The sequence below is a fragment of the Vulpes vulpes genome, chromosome X (assembly GCF_048418805.1).
Source record: "Vulpes vulpes isolate BD-2025 chromosome X, VulVul3, whole genome shotgun sequence".
In the NCBI taxonomy this organism is placed as follows: Eukaryota; Metazoa; Chordata; class Mammalia; order Carnivora; family Canidae; genus Vulpes; species Vulpes vulpes.
The window spans coordinates 86,841,667-86,857,082 of record NC_132796.1 but is presented as its reverse complement, the minus strand read 5'-3'; the positions used below and the strand labels follow the sequence as shown (position 1 = coordinate 86,857,082).

The window sequence follows — 15,416 nt, the reverse complement described above, 5'->3', positions numbered from 1 at the left end:
AAAGCTTGAATAAATGGTTTGATTGTAGAACATTGCAAAGACTGTCCAAAAGTCTGAAAAGACTGAAGGTTGATTGAGATATTCCACCGGATGGGGTGCCTGGGTGGCTCAGTCAGTAGAACATCGCCTTCGGCTCAGGTCATGATCTCAGGGTCCTGGGATTGAGCCCCATTTCGGATTCTCTGCTCAGCAGGGGGCTGCTTCTCCCTCTTCCTCTGCTCCTCCTGCCTCTCCTTGCTTGTGCTTGCTCTCTCTCAAATAAATAAAATCTTTTAAAAAATATTCTATAGGAATAGAGGCATCTGAAAGGACATTTAGGGCAGCCCCGGTGGCCCAGCGGTTTAGTGCTGCCTTCAGCCGGGGGTGTGATCCTGGAGACTTGGGATCAACTCCCACGTCGGGTTCCATGCATGGAGCCTGCTTCTCCCTCTGCCTGTGTCTCTGCCTCTCTCTCTCTCTCTCTCTCTCTCTCAATGTGTGTGTCTGTCATGCATAAATAAATAAAATCTTTAAAAAAAAGAAAGGACATTTAATTGGGTTAAATGAAATATTATTCCTATGAATTATGGTACTCCCAGGTCTGAAAGTGTTAACTAAATATGACCAAGGAAGTGCCTGATTTTACTCAAGATACGTTCATCCTAATCATGTGGCAAAAGTTTATCCCACATGTGTTAGGGAAGACTTCTCTCCTTAATTCATTACACCTCGCAGTCAGAGAGCTAGCTGTCATATGTTGCGAATGTCACTGAATTTTGATAGACAGCATTTGAGTCCCCATAGAAATTCCTTCTTAACTGTAAGGGCTTGCATTTCAGTTTTCAACATATTCAGACTCTTTCTCCCATTTCACTCACTAAGGCCCTTTCTACTTTGTGGGAAGACAAATTGTCTAGAGTTTTGGTTGTATTTAGAGCTCCTTTGTTCCTTCATTCAAAAAGTGCTTTGGAGTGTCCATGATTTGTCAGGCCGTGGGTCCCTGTCCTCTTGGACCTCACATGGCCTTAAAGCCTAGAGGGACTTCAGAGAGCCCTGACTCTATCAGTGCATCTTACAGATTGGGAAATGGTAGCACAGAGAGGGCAAGTGACTAATCTGAGGTCAAAGTGCTTATATAATGATAGCTCTGGGGCTAGGACCTAGGCCTCTGATGTGTTATCCAGTCAGTGGATTTTGGATAATATTAGAATTTGAAAAATGGTCCATTAGTTCCTATTATACAGCCTTGTTTTCAGTTACATATTGCAAGTAGGAAATGCTACACCATGCAAATGGAAAGGAAAAACAAACCATATATTTCTAGAAGGGCAGTGATGACTTGGGTCAGCCCTGAGAGACTGTTAGACACAGGATTGGCTCAAGATGATGAATTTGAATGTGTATAAAATGGTAGGAAGAACTTAAAAATTATTTGGTTGGATTTGTTGGTGTTTCTGCAGGTTGTTTGTCAACTGCAGAATTTAAGCAAGAGGTTTAGGCAGATGATTGGAAGTTGCATGTGCAGGATATATTCAAGTCCATGAGAGAGTAATAGAGGTGTAAGGTTGTCTTAATGTCACCATGCAGAATGTCTTCTGATATTAGGTTCATTCATTTATCCCTCCTTTTAAACATATACTTACAGAACACCTACCATGAACTCGACTTTGGACATACTGTGGATCTAAAGATGAGTAAGATAAGGGAGGCCCTTGTTATCACTGGAACTTAGAGTCAGGATTTCAGGGTAGGAGCTTCTAGGTGTTGGTGGCTTGGGTTAGTGTTCCATGACATACTGAGGAAAGGTTGCTGGTGACTATGCTATGCATGTGAAAACCTGAAATTATTTCCATTCATGATCGCTCTTGAAAACTTAAGATCTACTCCCATTATTAGCCTTATAGATGAGGCAGGTCTCTTGAATGCCTTCAAGGGCTAAAGGATCATACTAACATGAGGGTAGGTTAAGCAAATTAAATTTTTTCCTATTTTGGAACAATTGGTCATCCAAGGAATTTGTGACTTGGCTAAGAACTGAGAGGGTTGGGGATCGCTGGGTGGCTTAGCAGTTTAGCGCCTGCCTTCAGCCCGGGGCGTGATCCTGGAGTCCTGGGATCAAGTCCCACATCAGGGTCCCTGCATGGAGCCTGCTTCTCCCTCTTCCTATGTCTCTGCCTCTCTCTGTGTGTCTAATGCATAAATAAATAAAATCTTTTAAAAACCCATGCAGATCAATATTTATGGTATAAAAATATATGATACCCTTGTCCAAATTATCTCTTGCCTTGGAGAATACCAATAACCTCCTAGATGGTGTACAATCTATTCATCACTCAACATTCAGAGCGATCCTTTTTAAACATTCATCAGATCATGTCATTCCATTACTTAAAAATGTCCAGTGGCTTCTGATCATACTTTGAAGAAGTCCACCACCCTTTCCATGGCCTACAATCCCTTCTTGGCTTCTGACTCCCTCTGTTGTCATGGCTGTTGTCACTCTTCCTTTTGCTTTCTCCATTTTTTAAGACTATTTATTTATTTATTCATGAGAGACACACAGAGAAGCAGAGGGAGAAGCAGGCTCTGTGCAGGAAGCCCGATGTGGGACTTTATCCCAGGACTCCAGGATCACGCCCTGGGCAGAAGGCAGGCTCTAAACCACTGAGCCACCCAGGCATCCCTGCTTTCTCCATTTTAGCCCGACTCCTTTGCTGTTCCTCAAATAACACAGGCATGATCCTGCCTCAAAGACTTTGGCTTGTTCTCTCTCTTAGGAATACTTGACACTTAGATATTCACTTGACTTGCTCTTTTACCTCCTTGCGGTAGCTGTGTCACCCACTCTTGTATGTAAAATAGCACCCTCTCTTGATACTGTCTGTTCCCTTACTCAATTTTTTTCTTTTTAAAAATATTTTTATTTATTTATTAGAGGCAGAGAGTACACAAGCAGGAGGAGTGCCAGGCAGAGAGAGAAGCAGGCTCTCCACTGAGCTCTCCACCCAACGCGGAGCTCAATCCCAGGACCCCACGATCATGACCTGAGCCAAAGGCAGATGCTTAACTGACTGAGTCACCCAGGTTCTCCTCAATTTTTGTTTGAGGAACATTTATCCTTACCTGACATCATACCATATATGTGTTTTGTATTTGCTTGTTGTCTGTCTCCTCAAAGAGACTATAAACTGTATAATGACAGAGACTTTGTTTCTTGTGTGTACTGCACATGGTAAATGCTCAATAAACATCTGTTGATTAAAATGTTCCAAAAAATATAAAACTCATACATGTCATTTCAGAAATCATTTTTATTTATTTAGTTTAAAAAGTTTATTTATTCATGACAGACACAGAGAGAGGCAGAGACATAGGCAGAGGGAAAAGCAGGCTCCCTGTGGGGAGTCCGATGTGGGACTCAATCCCAGGACCCTGGGATCATGCCCTGAGCCGAAGGCAAATACTCAACCACTGAGCCACCCAGGTGCCCCTAGAAATCATTTAAAAAATTTAACCACATATTGAGCCCCACCTGTATCTGAAAATACTGATACAACATAACAATTTTATGCTTGTAGTTTAAAAATATTCTTAATAGGGGTCAAGTGTTATCATGCAAGAGGATAATTTTCCTGAGATTTCAAAACCATGTCTTGTCATCTAACTGGAATCAGAAAATGGAGAGGACTGTAAAATGTTGAGATGGCCTTTCTCCTGTGTCAGAAGGTACTCTCTAAATGGTGTTTCAAGCAGGTTTTGAGCAATGAAATATGTGGCACCTTCAAGTGATTCCTTTGGAGAGAAAGACGCTCATTACGAGGAAATGGGTGTATGATATAATAGATTAAAATAGTCATATTACTTTATAATCACACTTCCTTATAAACAAGAGATGACACAGAAAGGAAGAGCACATTTGACTGCTCCTGTAAAGGTATATTGTCAGAATATGCGACAGCTGCCAATGGTACAAGCCCCAGTAACATGTTGATGTTATTTCACTTAATAATTTGATTTTTCAATCTTTTTTACACCTTAAAAATTGTTTTGAAATGTTTTTATGGCATATGCTCTCCTAACAACAGAAGGTAGGCTGCATAGATCATGTTACTTGCTTCTTGCTGTCAGATTCTAGAAACCCAAGAGGTTCCAGGACAATTTCTGGTCTTTATTCTCTGTTTGAATCTTATGTGCGGACTCAGAAGAAAGGCTCTAGGGCATAAGCAAAAGAGGCTTAATGAAGAAATGATCCTGTTTGGACAAAATGCAGTCTTAAAGGTAGCATGCCCCTAGGTAAAGGAAGAGTTTTGCCTTGACGAAAGTTTGCACATCTGTTTGGAAGCAGTGGTTTCTTTGATGTGTTTTGTAATTTAATAGACCTACAAACAAGCTTTTAAGCAGACCCAAATATACAGTGTGCTTCAATAAAATGTATACACACTTTCAAAACCAATATGTATTTGTAAGGAATCTTAGGATGTTAACATGCTGCAGTATTGTAGCTTAAGGAAGCAAATATTTACCATCAGCTTCTACTCATCTTTGAGTGTGACCTGTACTCACATATGTTTTTCTCTACTTTGCTCTGCTGTCTTCCATAGATACGGATCTTTTCCTCCTATTTATGTTGCTTTGAAATGGCTGTGTATGTATTAGTTTATGTTAAATGTATGTCTGCATAATGTTAACATTTTAAGTATCACTTCCCAGTGAAGTTTGCTTTTTATTGATTTTGGTTTATCACAGAAGCACTCCTGGTTCATTATAGAAATAACAGAAATACAGAGAAAATCAAATCCGAAATATTCCCAAATCTGGATGTCTTTCTTGGGAAGGTATTTAGAATTTATGAGGTCATCTCATACTCCAGAAAAATGTCTTAGATCTCTGGGATTTATTTATTTTTTATTTTTTCCAAAGATTTATTTATTCATGAGAGACACAGAGAGAGGCAGAGACATCGGCAGAGGGAGAAGCAGCCTCCCTTGCTGGGTGCCCAATGAGGGACTCGGTTGCAGGACCCCAGGATCACAATCTGAGCCAAAGGCAGACTCTCAACCACGAGCCCGCCCAGGTGCCCCGATCTCTGAGATTTTAATTAGTTACTAGACACACTAAACATTTTTTTCTATTCGTAAGAAGGCTATGTGGCACTCATTTGAAGCATTTAGAAAATGCAGAAGTGTCCAGGGAAAAGGGTAACAATTGTTCATAATTCCAACCCATCAGAGAGAAATATTGCTAACATTTTGACCTATGTTCTGATAGCCATTTCTTGATAGAGCTGAGATTCTATTATGTATAGGGTTTGAGATTGTACTATTTCCTTTTAAAGATTTTATTTTTAAGGAATCTCTTCACTTGGGGCTTGAACTCACAACCCAAAGATCAAGAGTCACATGCTATACCGACTGAACCAGCCAGGTGTTACAGAGATTATACTTTTTCATTTGATACTATATTATAAACATTTTGCATATTATCAAAAATTCTTCTTCAATATAATCTTTAAAAATGCATACTTTTTATATTGTAGAAGTCTCATAATAAACTATTCTGCAATAATATTTAGGGTTAGAAAATTTATCACCATTGTAATTAATTTTGCAATGAACACCCTTTCATGTAATATTTGAATTAAAAAGTACAAGAAATAGAAATTAACATCACATGTATCAAACATTATCAATTTTATCTGTCTCCTTTCAGTATTATACAATGTATAATCATTATTCTATATATGCATACATTTATACATAAAGTTGATTGTTGTTATTATTCATGGATTTCATATTTGCAAATTTTCCTGCTTGTGAAAATTTATTGTAATCCTGAAGTCAATACTCCCATTGCTTTCATTGTTGTTCATGGACATTCACCAAGCAGCAGAATATTTGATTCCTTCAATACACATATATCTCCAGCTGAGCTTGGGCAAAGCAATGTTCTTCCTTTTTGTTTTAGTTCTTAGACTGCAAAAGGGATCATTGTTTCAATATAAGTGCCATGTATTAAAAATTTTGTGAGTTTTCTGTTGATGTATATCTGTGTATATATATAATATGTAGTGTTGTATGTGTGTATCATATACACACCCAGAATATTGTATCCCACTCTTCCAGTTTTTAAAAAATTATTTAAGCCTTTTTTTTACAAGATTTTATTCACTTGGAAGAGCATGAACAGGGTCTAGGGCACAGAGGGAGAGGAAGAAGCAGGCTCCCCACTGAGCAGGGAGACCTATGTGGGGCTTGATCTCAGGACCATAGGATCATGACCTGAGCCAAAGGCAGACACTTAACTGACTGAGCCACCCAGGTGCCCCATTTAAGATCTTTATTAACACATGCTTTCTATTTGTTTACATTTTTGAAAAAAAAAGTTGTAAGCTTTTATTATAAATTAAAAATGATGTTCTTAAAATTTTTTCCTATCTGCTCAACTTGAGATTTTAAAAATCTTTAAAGATGTATTGAGGAAAAAACAGATTTAAAAAAAACAAGCTGGTCATTTCCAAAAAGAGGTGTTTAAGTACAAGTAATAAAATCCCCAGGTCTGTGCTACATTGATAATGCAGGTAGTTCGAGTTATCTGGTCAATGAGCAAAAAGCAGGGGCAGAAAAGTCTTTAGCTCTAGTCTTTTATATCTTATTGCTGGAATTTCATATTAATTTTTTCTTGTTGGTTGACTGAATCAGATGATGGTAAAGATGGTATGTAGCATTTACTCAGCCCTGCTCTGCCCAGCTCTGGGAATGGAAAAATTTTGAGCTAGGGGATCTGCTGTTTTTGTCTCTTTGCCCTCTTGTTTGTTATTTAGGGTTTTCTGGGCATCTGCTTGCTCCTTCCATTTTTATTATGTTAGCATTTTCTCAGGTTAGTAAATATTTTTGAAAACCTGACTAATATCTGCCTAATATTCCATCCTAATGATATACTATGTTTTTATCAATATTACAATATTATGGGACATTAGGTTTCAAAATTGTTACTGACAATTAATGTAATCCATCATATCAGTAGGCTAATGAAGAAAAATCATGTTATCATATAAGTAGATGTAGAAAATAGCAGTTGCCAAATCCAACGTCCATTTATGATAATAGTCTCAGCAAACTCTAGGAATAGAGGAGAACTTCTACAAAGTGGTAAAGATCATCTATAAAGTCCACAGCTGACATCCTACCTAATGGTGAGAAACTAGATACTTTCTTTCTATAATTAGGAATAATACAGGGATGTCCCTGCTTACCACTCCTTTTCAACATTGTACTGGAAGGCCTAGCTACTTAATAAGTCAAGAAAAACAGAAATACTGAAAAGGGAGAAATAAGTATGTCTTTATTTTCAGATAACATGAGTGTCTTTGTAAAAATTCTAAAATACTCCTGAAGGTAATAAACAATTAATTATAGCATGGTTTTTGGATGAAAGGTTAATACAAAAGTCCATTGCTTTCCCGTATACTAGCAATGAGCAACTGGAATTTAAAATTAAAATAGGATGCCTTTTACATTTGCACCAAGAATGAAATCATTAGTTATAAATGTAACAAATTATAGAGAAGATTTATTTGTGGAAAATGACACAATTCTGATGAATAATATCAAAGTTTTAAAGAAATGGAGAGACATTTCATACTCCTATATAAATAGGTAGACTCAATCTTGTCAAGAGGTCAGTTCTTTCTAACTTTCTAAGGCAATCCCCACCAAAATTTTTTTTAAAGATTTTATTTATTTATTCATGAGAGACAGAGAGAGAGAGAGAGAGGCAGAGACACAGGCAGAGGGAGAAGCAGGCTCCATGCAGGGAGCCTGACATGGGACTCGATCCTAGGTCTCCAGGATCACACCCTGGGCTGAAGGCAGGTGCTAATCTGCTGAGCCACCCGGGCTGCCCCCCACCCCAACTAAAATTTCTGCAAGTTATTTTGTGTATCTAGACCAAGGGATTCTGAAATTTATATGGAAAGGCAAAAGACTCAGAATAGCCAATGCAGTACAGAAAAGAACAAAGTTGGAGAACTGACACTACTCCACTTCAAGACTTACTGTAAAGCTACAGACGTCAAGACTATGTGGTATTAATGACAGAATATACAAATAGATAAATGGCACAGGTTAGCCCAGGAATAGATCTATACAAATAGAGTCCACTGGTCTTTGAGAAAGGAGCAAAGGCAAAAAAAAAAAAAAAATTAAAAAAAAAAAAAAAAAAAAAAAAAAAAGGAGCAAAGGCAATTCAATGCAGAAGGATAGTCTTTTGAGCAATGGTGCTTGAGCAACTGGATATCTACATGTAAAAAATAAAAACAAAATATAGTCACAAACTTTACATCTACAGGAAAAACCCTCATAATGAATCAGACTTCAATGTAAAATGCAAAAGTAGAAGAGGCCTAGAAAATAATATAGGGGCAAATCCACGTGATGTTCAGTTTTATGATGATTTTCTAGATAAAATTGCCAAAGATTTTAGGAGAATGAAAAAAGGTAGAGATTGAGAGAAAATCTTTTCTAAACATATCTGCTAAAGGATCGGCACCTATCCGATATCTGCCGGAATATATCCCCAATCTCTTCAAACTCAACCATAAGAAAACAACCCCATTAAAAAATGGGCAAAAGATCTGCACGGTCACCTCACCAAAGAAGGTATGCACATAACAAGCAAATGAAATGGCCAATAAGATATGACAGCAGGGAATAGTAAATTAAAACAAGATACCAGCACGCCCCTATTAGAATGGCTGAGATTTGAAATGTTGACAACACTGTATGCTGGTGAAAATGTCAAGAAAGGGGAACTCTCCTTCGGTGCTGGAGGAAATGTGAAATGGTACAGCCACTGTAGTTCCAGATTAACAGTTTCCTACAACACGAAACATGCTCTTACTGTAAGATTCAGCAAGTGGACTCTTTGACATTTACCCAAAGGAGGCAAAAACTGAGATGTACACAAAATTTTGCCCACAGATGTTTATAGCAGCTTTATTCATAACTGACAAAGCTTGGAAGCAACCAAGACATCCTGCAGTAGGTGAATGGTTAAACTGTGGTACGTCCATAAAATGGCATATTATTTAGTGATAAAAGAAGTAGACTTTAGGGATGCCTGGGTGGCTCAGTGGTTGAGCCTCTGCCTTGGGCTCAGGGCATGATCCCGGGATCCTGGGATCAAGTCCCACATTGGGCTCCCTGCATGGAGACTGCTTCTCCCTCTGCCTGTGTCTCTGCCTCTTCGTGTCTCTCTTGTGTAAATAAATAAAATCCTAAAAAAAATTGGACTCTAATTTCATGAGCTGATGTGCAGCAACCTTAAACGCATATTGGTAAGTGAAAGAAGCCAATTTGAGAGGGCTGCACATGGTATTATTCCAACTGCAAGGCCCTCTGGAGGACGGAAAACCATGGAGACAGTAAAAAGATGATTAGTTGTCCAGAGTTGAAGGAGGGAGAAGGATTAATGCTTTGAGCCCAGGGCATGTGTAGAGCTGTGAGAATTTCTACATGGTACTATAATGGTAGATACACGTCCTCCTCCATTTGCCAGAACCCAAAGAATACAGTGAACCCTAATATAAATTACAGACTTTAGTTAAAGGTGTGTCAATATTGGCTCATGAATCGTAGCAAATGTACCAAACTAACACGAGGTGTTGATAACAGGAAACTGGGTAGGGGGGTCGGTAAGGGGAGCGGTTGACGAGTTATGTGGAAACTATGCCTTTCCCACCATTTTTTTGTGAACCTAAAACTGCGCTAAAATAGAAAGCCTTCCGAAAAATTATCGCTGAAATATCAGGCAGCCCTGTCCCTTTGAGGTTCTGCTTTTGTTATTCACACTGCCGATGACAAGCCATGTATAGAAGGAGCAGCCTCCTTATATATAACATATATTGATAAACATATACTTGACTATGTTTATAAATGTCTCCACAACCAATCTGTGCTTTTTAAAAATTTAAAAAAATTTTTTTTTTATTTATTTATGATAGTCACACACAGAAAGAGAGAGGCAGAGACACAGACAGAGGGAGAAGCAGGCTCCCTGCACTGGGAGCCCGATGCGGGATTCGATCCTGGGTCTCCAGCATCGCACCCTGGGCCAAAGGCAGGCGCTAAATCACTGCGCCACCCAGGGGTCCCCCAATCTGTGCTTTTATTTCACTAGCACGGTCTGAGTATGCAGCGGTCGCTTGTCAAGCTCTCCTCAAGTATTTGAGGTGGTGTGCTGCGACCACCGGGTCAAAATTCCTCACCCAGCTCCTCTAGCTGTTGATGAAGCAAAAGACGCAATCTCGGGCTTTTCGGAGGGTAGCTAATCAAAGGCACACGCAACCTACGGGACACTGAGCTTTCTAGAGGGGAGAGGCTTTGTGAGTTGGAGCACTTGATCTGTAATCAAACAGCCGCAAGTGCATGTGCTGTTTCTTACTCTCTAGGGCTGAGTGGGTTTCGGTGTTGAAATTACTTTGGCATGGTGAGAAGCTGGGGAATTGGGATGCAGGGCTTTGTCTTTTGGCTTAGAGGAACACGAGGGATCATCAAGAAGGCTTTGGTGGGTTTTGTTCTGGGTCAGCTCCAGTCCCAAAGATATTCCAACTGCTTGAAGCTGTGAATGACAGGTTCTTTCTATTTTCTACACTCCCACCTCTCTCAGGCAGGAGGTGGTGAAATAAGGGTTCTCCGATTCGGTACCCCTCTGTGTTTTGAAATTGTGTTCATAGCAAATGGTCTAGGAGAAATAACGAAAAACCCTGACTAATATAAAGGTGTTACAGGAAGGCAGGTTTTATTGTTGTTCTTCGTCACATCTCAGAGGGAAAATGAAGCCAGCAGTGCTTGGGATAAATGTATGCTACGATTTAAAAAGAAGTCTCCTGATTTTTGATGTATGTTTTATCTGTATTTATCTTTACTTTTGAGATATATGAGGCATGCAGACAAGGTAATTAACAGGTGGACTGTTAGGTTGCAACAGACAACCAAGTAATAGGAAGTAAGGGTGAATGCCACGAAGTATATAAATCAAACATATAGGGAAGGTGAGCCCAAAGTTCAGTTTAATTTAGCAAATATGTATGGAGTACCTCCTAGGTATTCACTCTTGGAGATGTTGACTTTTGCTACCTGACTCTGGTCCCAGTGGTCATTTTGGTTTGGAGGTCTGAGTGCTCTAACTCAGTCTCTGGTTAAACTTCTAGAATGTTCCCTGGGCTAAATGGTGATACAGGTGGTTTGTTTTTGTACCTCTCCTCTCACTGGGTTCCCATAGCACTCTTGCTGCTTCCCCCTGTTTACGTGATAGCCAGGCCTTTCCTCCTTTGGCCTTCCCAAGTTCAGTGTACTTGGGTTTGGACATAGGATCTTCCCTCTTACTCATGTAAGTATTTGTTACTCTCATGCTTCCTAACCCTCCTTGAAAATGCCAGCTTGGTTCTTAAATTCCCAAGACCAGAATCTGTACTTTGCTAAAATGACAACTAGTTAATTTGAGGAATTAATATGTGGTAATCTTTTAATAGTGCAATCCTAAAGATAAATAGTAGGGAGTGATATTTCTCTTTGCTGGCAGTGTGTATTCACTTATTCACTTAACCAGGAATTTCCTAGTTTTTTTTTATTTCATTCTGATGAATTTCTTTATTTCATTCTTTATTTCATCTCAACATTCACTCTGATGTTGGAGATTTAGGGTAGATAGGAGGGGAAAATGGCGAGCATCATGACAGTCTTGAGAAGGAGAGGTCTAGAGCAGAGATCATTTTATCTCATCTCACAATTCTACTTACACTTTGAGTCTTGTCTCCAGACTCATGTCCATGGACAAGTTCAGTGAAGAGTACAAGTTTAACATGGGATTGACCTGTTTTCCATTGTCCTGAATCCAGGTTCATCCTATACCTGCTGCCTCCGACATGCCACCTAGGTTGGATCTCAAGGAGGTCAAAGTGGCACACTTGAGGTGCACAGGTGTGGAAATCGGTGTCATGTCTGCCCTGGCCCCAAAGATTAGCCTCCTGGACCTGTCTATAAAAATGGTTGGCAGTGCCAACACTAAGGCAACCAATGATTGGAAGCATCTCAGGATTATAGTGAAACTGACCATTCGGGACAGACAGATCAAGGTTGAAGTGGTACCTTCTGCCTCTGTGCTGATGATCAAAGCCCTCAAGGAACCACCAAGAGCCTGAAAGAGGCAGAAAAACTTTAAGCACAGTGGAATTATCACTTTTGATGAGATTGTCAACATTACCCAACAGATGTGGCACTGTTCTTTAGCCAAAGAACTCTGGGTAGTCCCCAGTGTCTCTTTAATGGTTCCAATCTGTGGGCTGCAGTGTTGCTGGCCACCACCTTCATGACATCATAGATGATGGTGTGGTGGAATGCCCAGCTGGTTAAGAAGCACACAGGAAAAAGTTTAAATAAAGCAGCATTTGACAACCATAAATAAATAAATATATGTATAAAAGGAAGATGAGACATGAGAGTTTTCATTCTCTCTCGCTTGCTCTGCACAAATAAAAGGCGAGGACACAGTGAGAAAGGTAGCTGTTAGCCAGGGAAGAAAGACCTAACCAAAAATTGACTTGGGCGGCACCTTGATTACTGGCTCCTGGCCCCCAGACCCATGAGAAATTAAATTTCAGTTGTTCCTTTAGGGCGGCCCTAGCATACTAAACTAATACACTCTCCAACTCCTATTTCGCATCATGAAACATTTCTACAGTATTCACCTGCTTAAGGCAATGTCTTTAGTATTCCCATCAGTCCAAGTATTCATTGTTCCTCATAGCACTAGGCATTGGTACCTGTCCAGAATTCATAAAACTATTTCTTTTGGCTTTATCAGACCTCCAAATGTCGCACAGCTCTGGTTGATCCAGGCAGACTTTAGACCTAAGGCCTTGCATCAGCCAGGTGTGCATGCTGACATGAAATTGTGGCAAAATGGTTATTAACCCATGAATTTTCACGAGTTCCCCCATAGTTCTGATGCCAATAATTATCTGGGCTGCAAAGACTTAATTTTAGGACCTAGAGATTCTTTTCATGTATTTTTTATTTCTAGAGATTTTATATTTAATTTCTTCACCCAATGTCCTACTTGAGCTCACAACCTCAAGACTAAGAGTTGCTTGGTCTACCGATTGAGCCAGCCAGTGGGCCGGAGAGATTCTTTTTAAAGTTAACAGTGGTCTTGGAGAGAAAGCTTGATGTTGGGGAGAAGTACTGCTTACTTGACTGTCATGTCATGCTTTGACTGTGTGGTAGAGCAACAATCCAAATGGAATTCATCAAAAAACTTATGTTGGGGGTACCTGGGTGGCTCAGTCGGTTAAATGGTTGACTCAATCTCAGCTCAGGTCTTGATCTCAGGGTTATGAGTTCAAGCCCCACATGAAGCCCACTTTAAATATGTATGTTGATAACCTTAATATACATGGGAGAAATATATATATATATATATATATATAAGTATATATATATATATTTTAATGGAAATTGTTAGCTGTGAAAGCTTTTGAGAGTGTCTCAAAAACTTAATCTATAAAACAAATAAATGAAGCAGCTTTAATTAAGTTATAGAGGGGCCACCTGAACAACACTGAGTGGGACACCCTACAGATCACTCTAGGTCTGAAGGAATCACTTTGAAAAGATCGCTTTCTTAAGGTATGTAGCTCTTTATGAATATGAGTCTTTTGGCAAGGTTTAAAGGATTCTTTGAACATGATTGAAGGGATACTAAATTGTTGGCAGGGCACGGCTAAGAGATCTACAGTATCATTTAAGAAGCAGGCGAGTCGTGTCCAACAAAAGAGGACAGATGCTAAAGATACTTGGAATAGAAGGCTTGCAGATTTACCCCTGTCACATAATGTTTTAAGGAATAAGCAGAAAAGAGCAGAGCTTTCTTCAACATCTTTATTGTCCTCCATGTCAGTTTGAGGTAGAAGTTTTGCCCTCTTTGAACAAAGTCATGGTAAGGGAATAATATCAAACATTTTGGGGTTTAGATGTAGCCTCTGCTGGGCTGTAGGTAGGTGAAAATTGCAAGATGACTGACACGGTCAGTGGAATAGGCCAGATACAAGCCCTTTTCTGCATAACGTTGAAGGTATTACTATGTGAGTGCTTGTGGTTGTGTTACATAGTGTTCTCTATATCCATCTGCCTACATTTTTTTATGATTGACACTTATGTTTATTGAAACTGCACTCACCCCATGCATAGATACCATGTGTCCCCATAGAGAACTATTACCATTTCTATTGATCATATTCCCTATGCTGTACCTTTCACCCTGTGACTTTTTTTTGTATTTTTTTTATTGGAGTTCGATTTGCCAACATATAGCATAACACCCAGTGCTCATCCCATCAAGTGCCCCCCTCAATGCCCGTCACCCAGTCACCCCATCCCCCTGCCCACCTCCCCTTCCACTATCCCTTGTTCATTTCCCAGAGTTAGGTGTCTCTCATGTTCTGTCTCCTTCTCTGATATTTCCCACTCATTTTCTCTCCTTTCCCCTTTATTCCCTTTCACTATTTTTTATATTCCCCAAATGAATGAGACATTATAATGTTTGTCCTCTGATTGACTTACTTCACTCAGCATAATACCCTCCAGTTCCATCCACGTCGAAGCAAATGGTGGGTATTTGTTGTTTCTAATGGTTGAGTAATATCCCATTGTATACATAGACCACAGCTTCCTTATCCATTCATCTTTCAATGGACACCGAAGCTCCTTCCACAGTTTGGCTATTGTGGACATTGCTGCTATAAACATTGGGGTGCAGGTGTCCTGCTGTTTCACTGCATCTGTATCTTTGGGGTAAATCCCCAACAGTGCAATTGCTGTGTCATAGGGTAGCTCTGTTTTTAACTCTTTGAGGAACCTCCACGCACTTTTCCAGAGTGGCTGTACCAGTTCCAATTCCCACCAACAGTGCAAGAGGGTTCCCCTTTCTCCACATCCTCTCCAACATCTGTTGTTTCTTATCTTGTTAATTTTCCCCATTCTCACTGGAGTGAGGTGGTATCTCATTGTGGTTTTGATTTGCATTTCCCTGATGGCCAGTGATGCGGAGCATTTTCTTATGTGCCTGTTGGCCATGTCTATGTCTTCCTCTGTGAAATTTCTGTTCATGGCTTCTGCCCATTTCATGATTGGATTGTTTCTTGGCTGTTGAGTTTAATAGGATCTTTATAGATCTTGGATACTAGCCCTTTATATGATAGATCATTTGCAAATATCTTCTCCCATTCTGTAGGTTGTCTTTTAGTTTTGTTGACTGTTTCTTTTGCTGTGCAGAAGCCTTTTCTCTTAATGAAGTCCCAATAATTCATTTTTGCTTTTGTTTACCTTGCCTTCATAGATGTATCTTGCAAGAAATTGCTGTGGCTGAGTTCAAAAAGGCTG

The 15,416-nt window shown here is 39.7% G+C and overlaps 1 pseudogene; it reads left to right on the top strand.

The window, feature by feature from the left end:
- Nucleotides 1–12,389, top strand: part of LOC140596120 (large ribosomal subunit protein uL11 pseudogene) — a 152,244-nt pseudogene extending 139,855 nt beyond the window's left edge.
- Nucleotides 12,390–15,416: the final 3,027 nt, after the last annotated feature.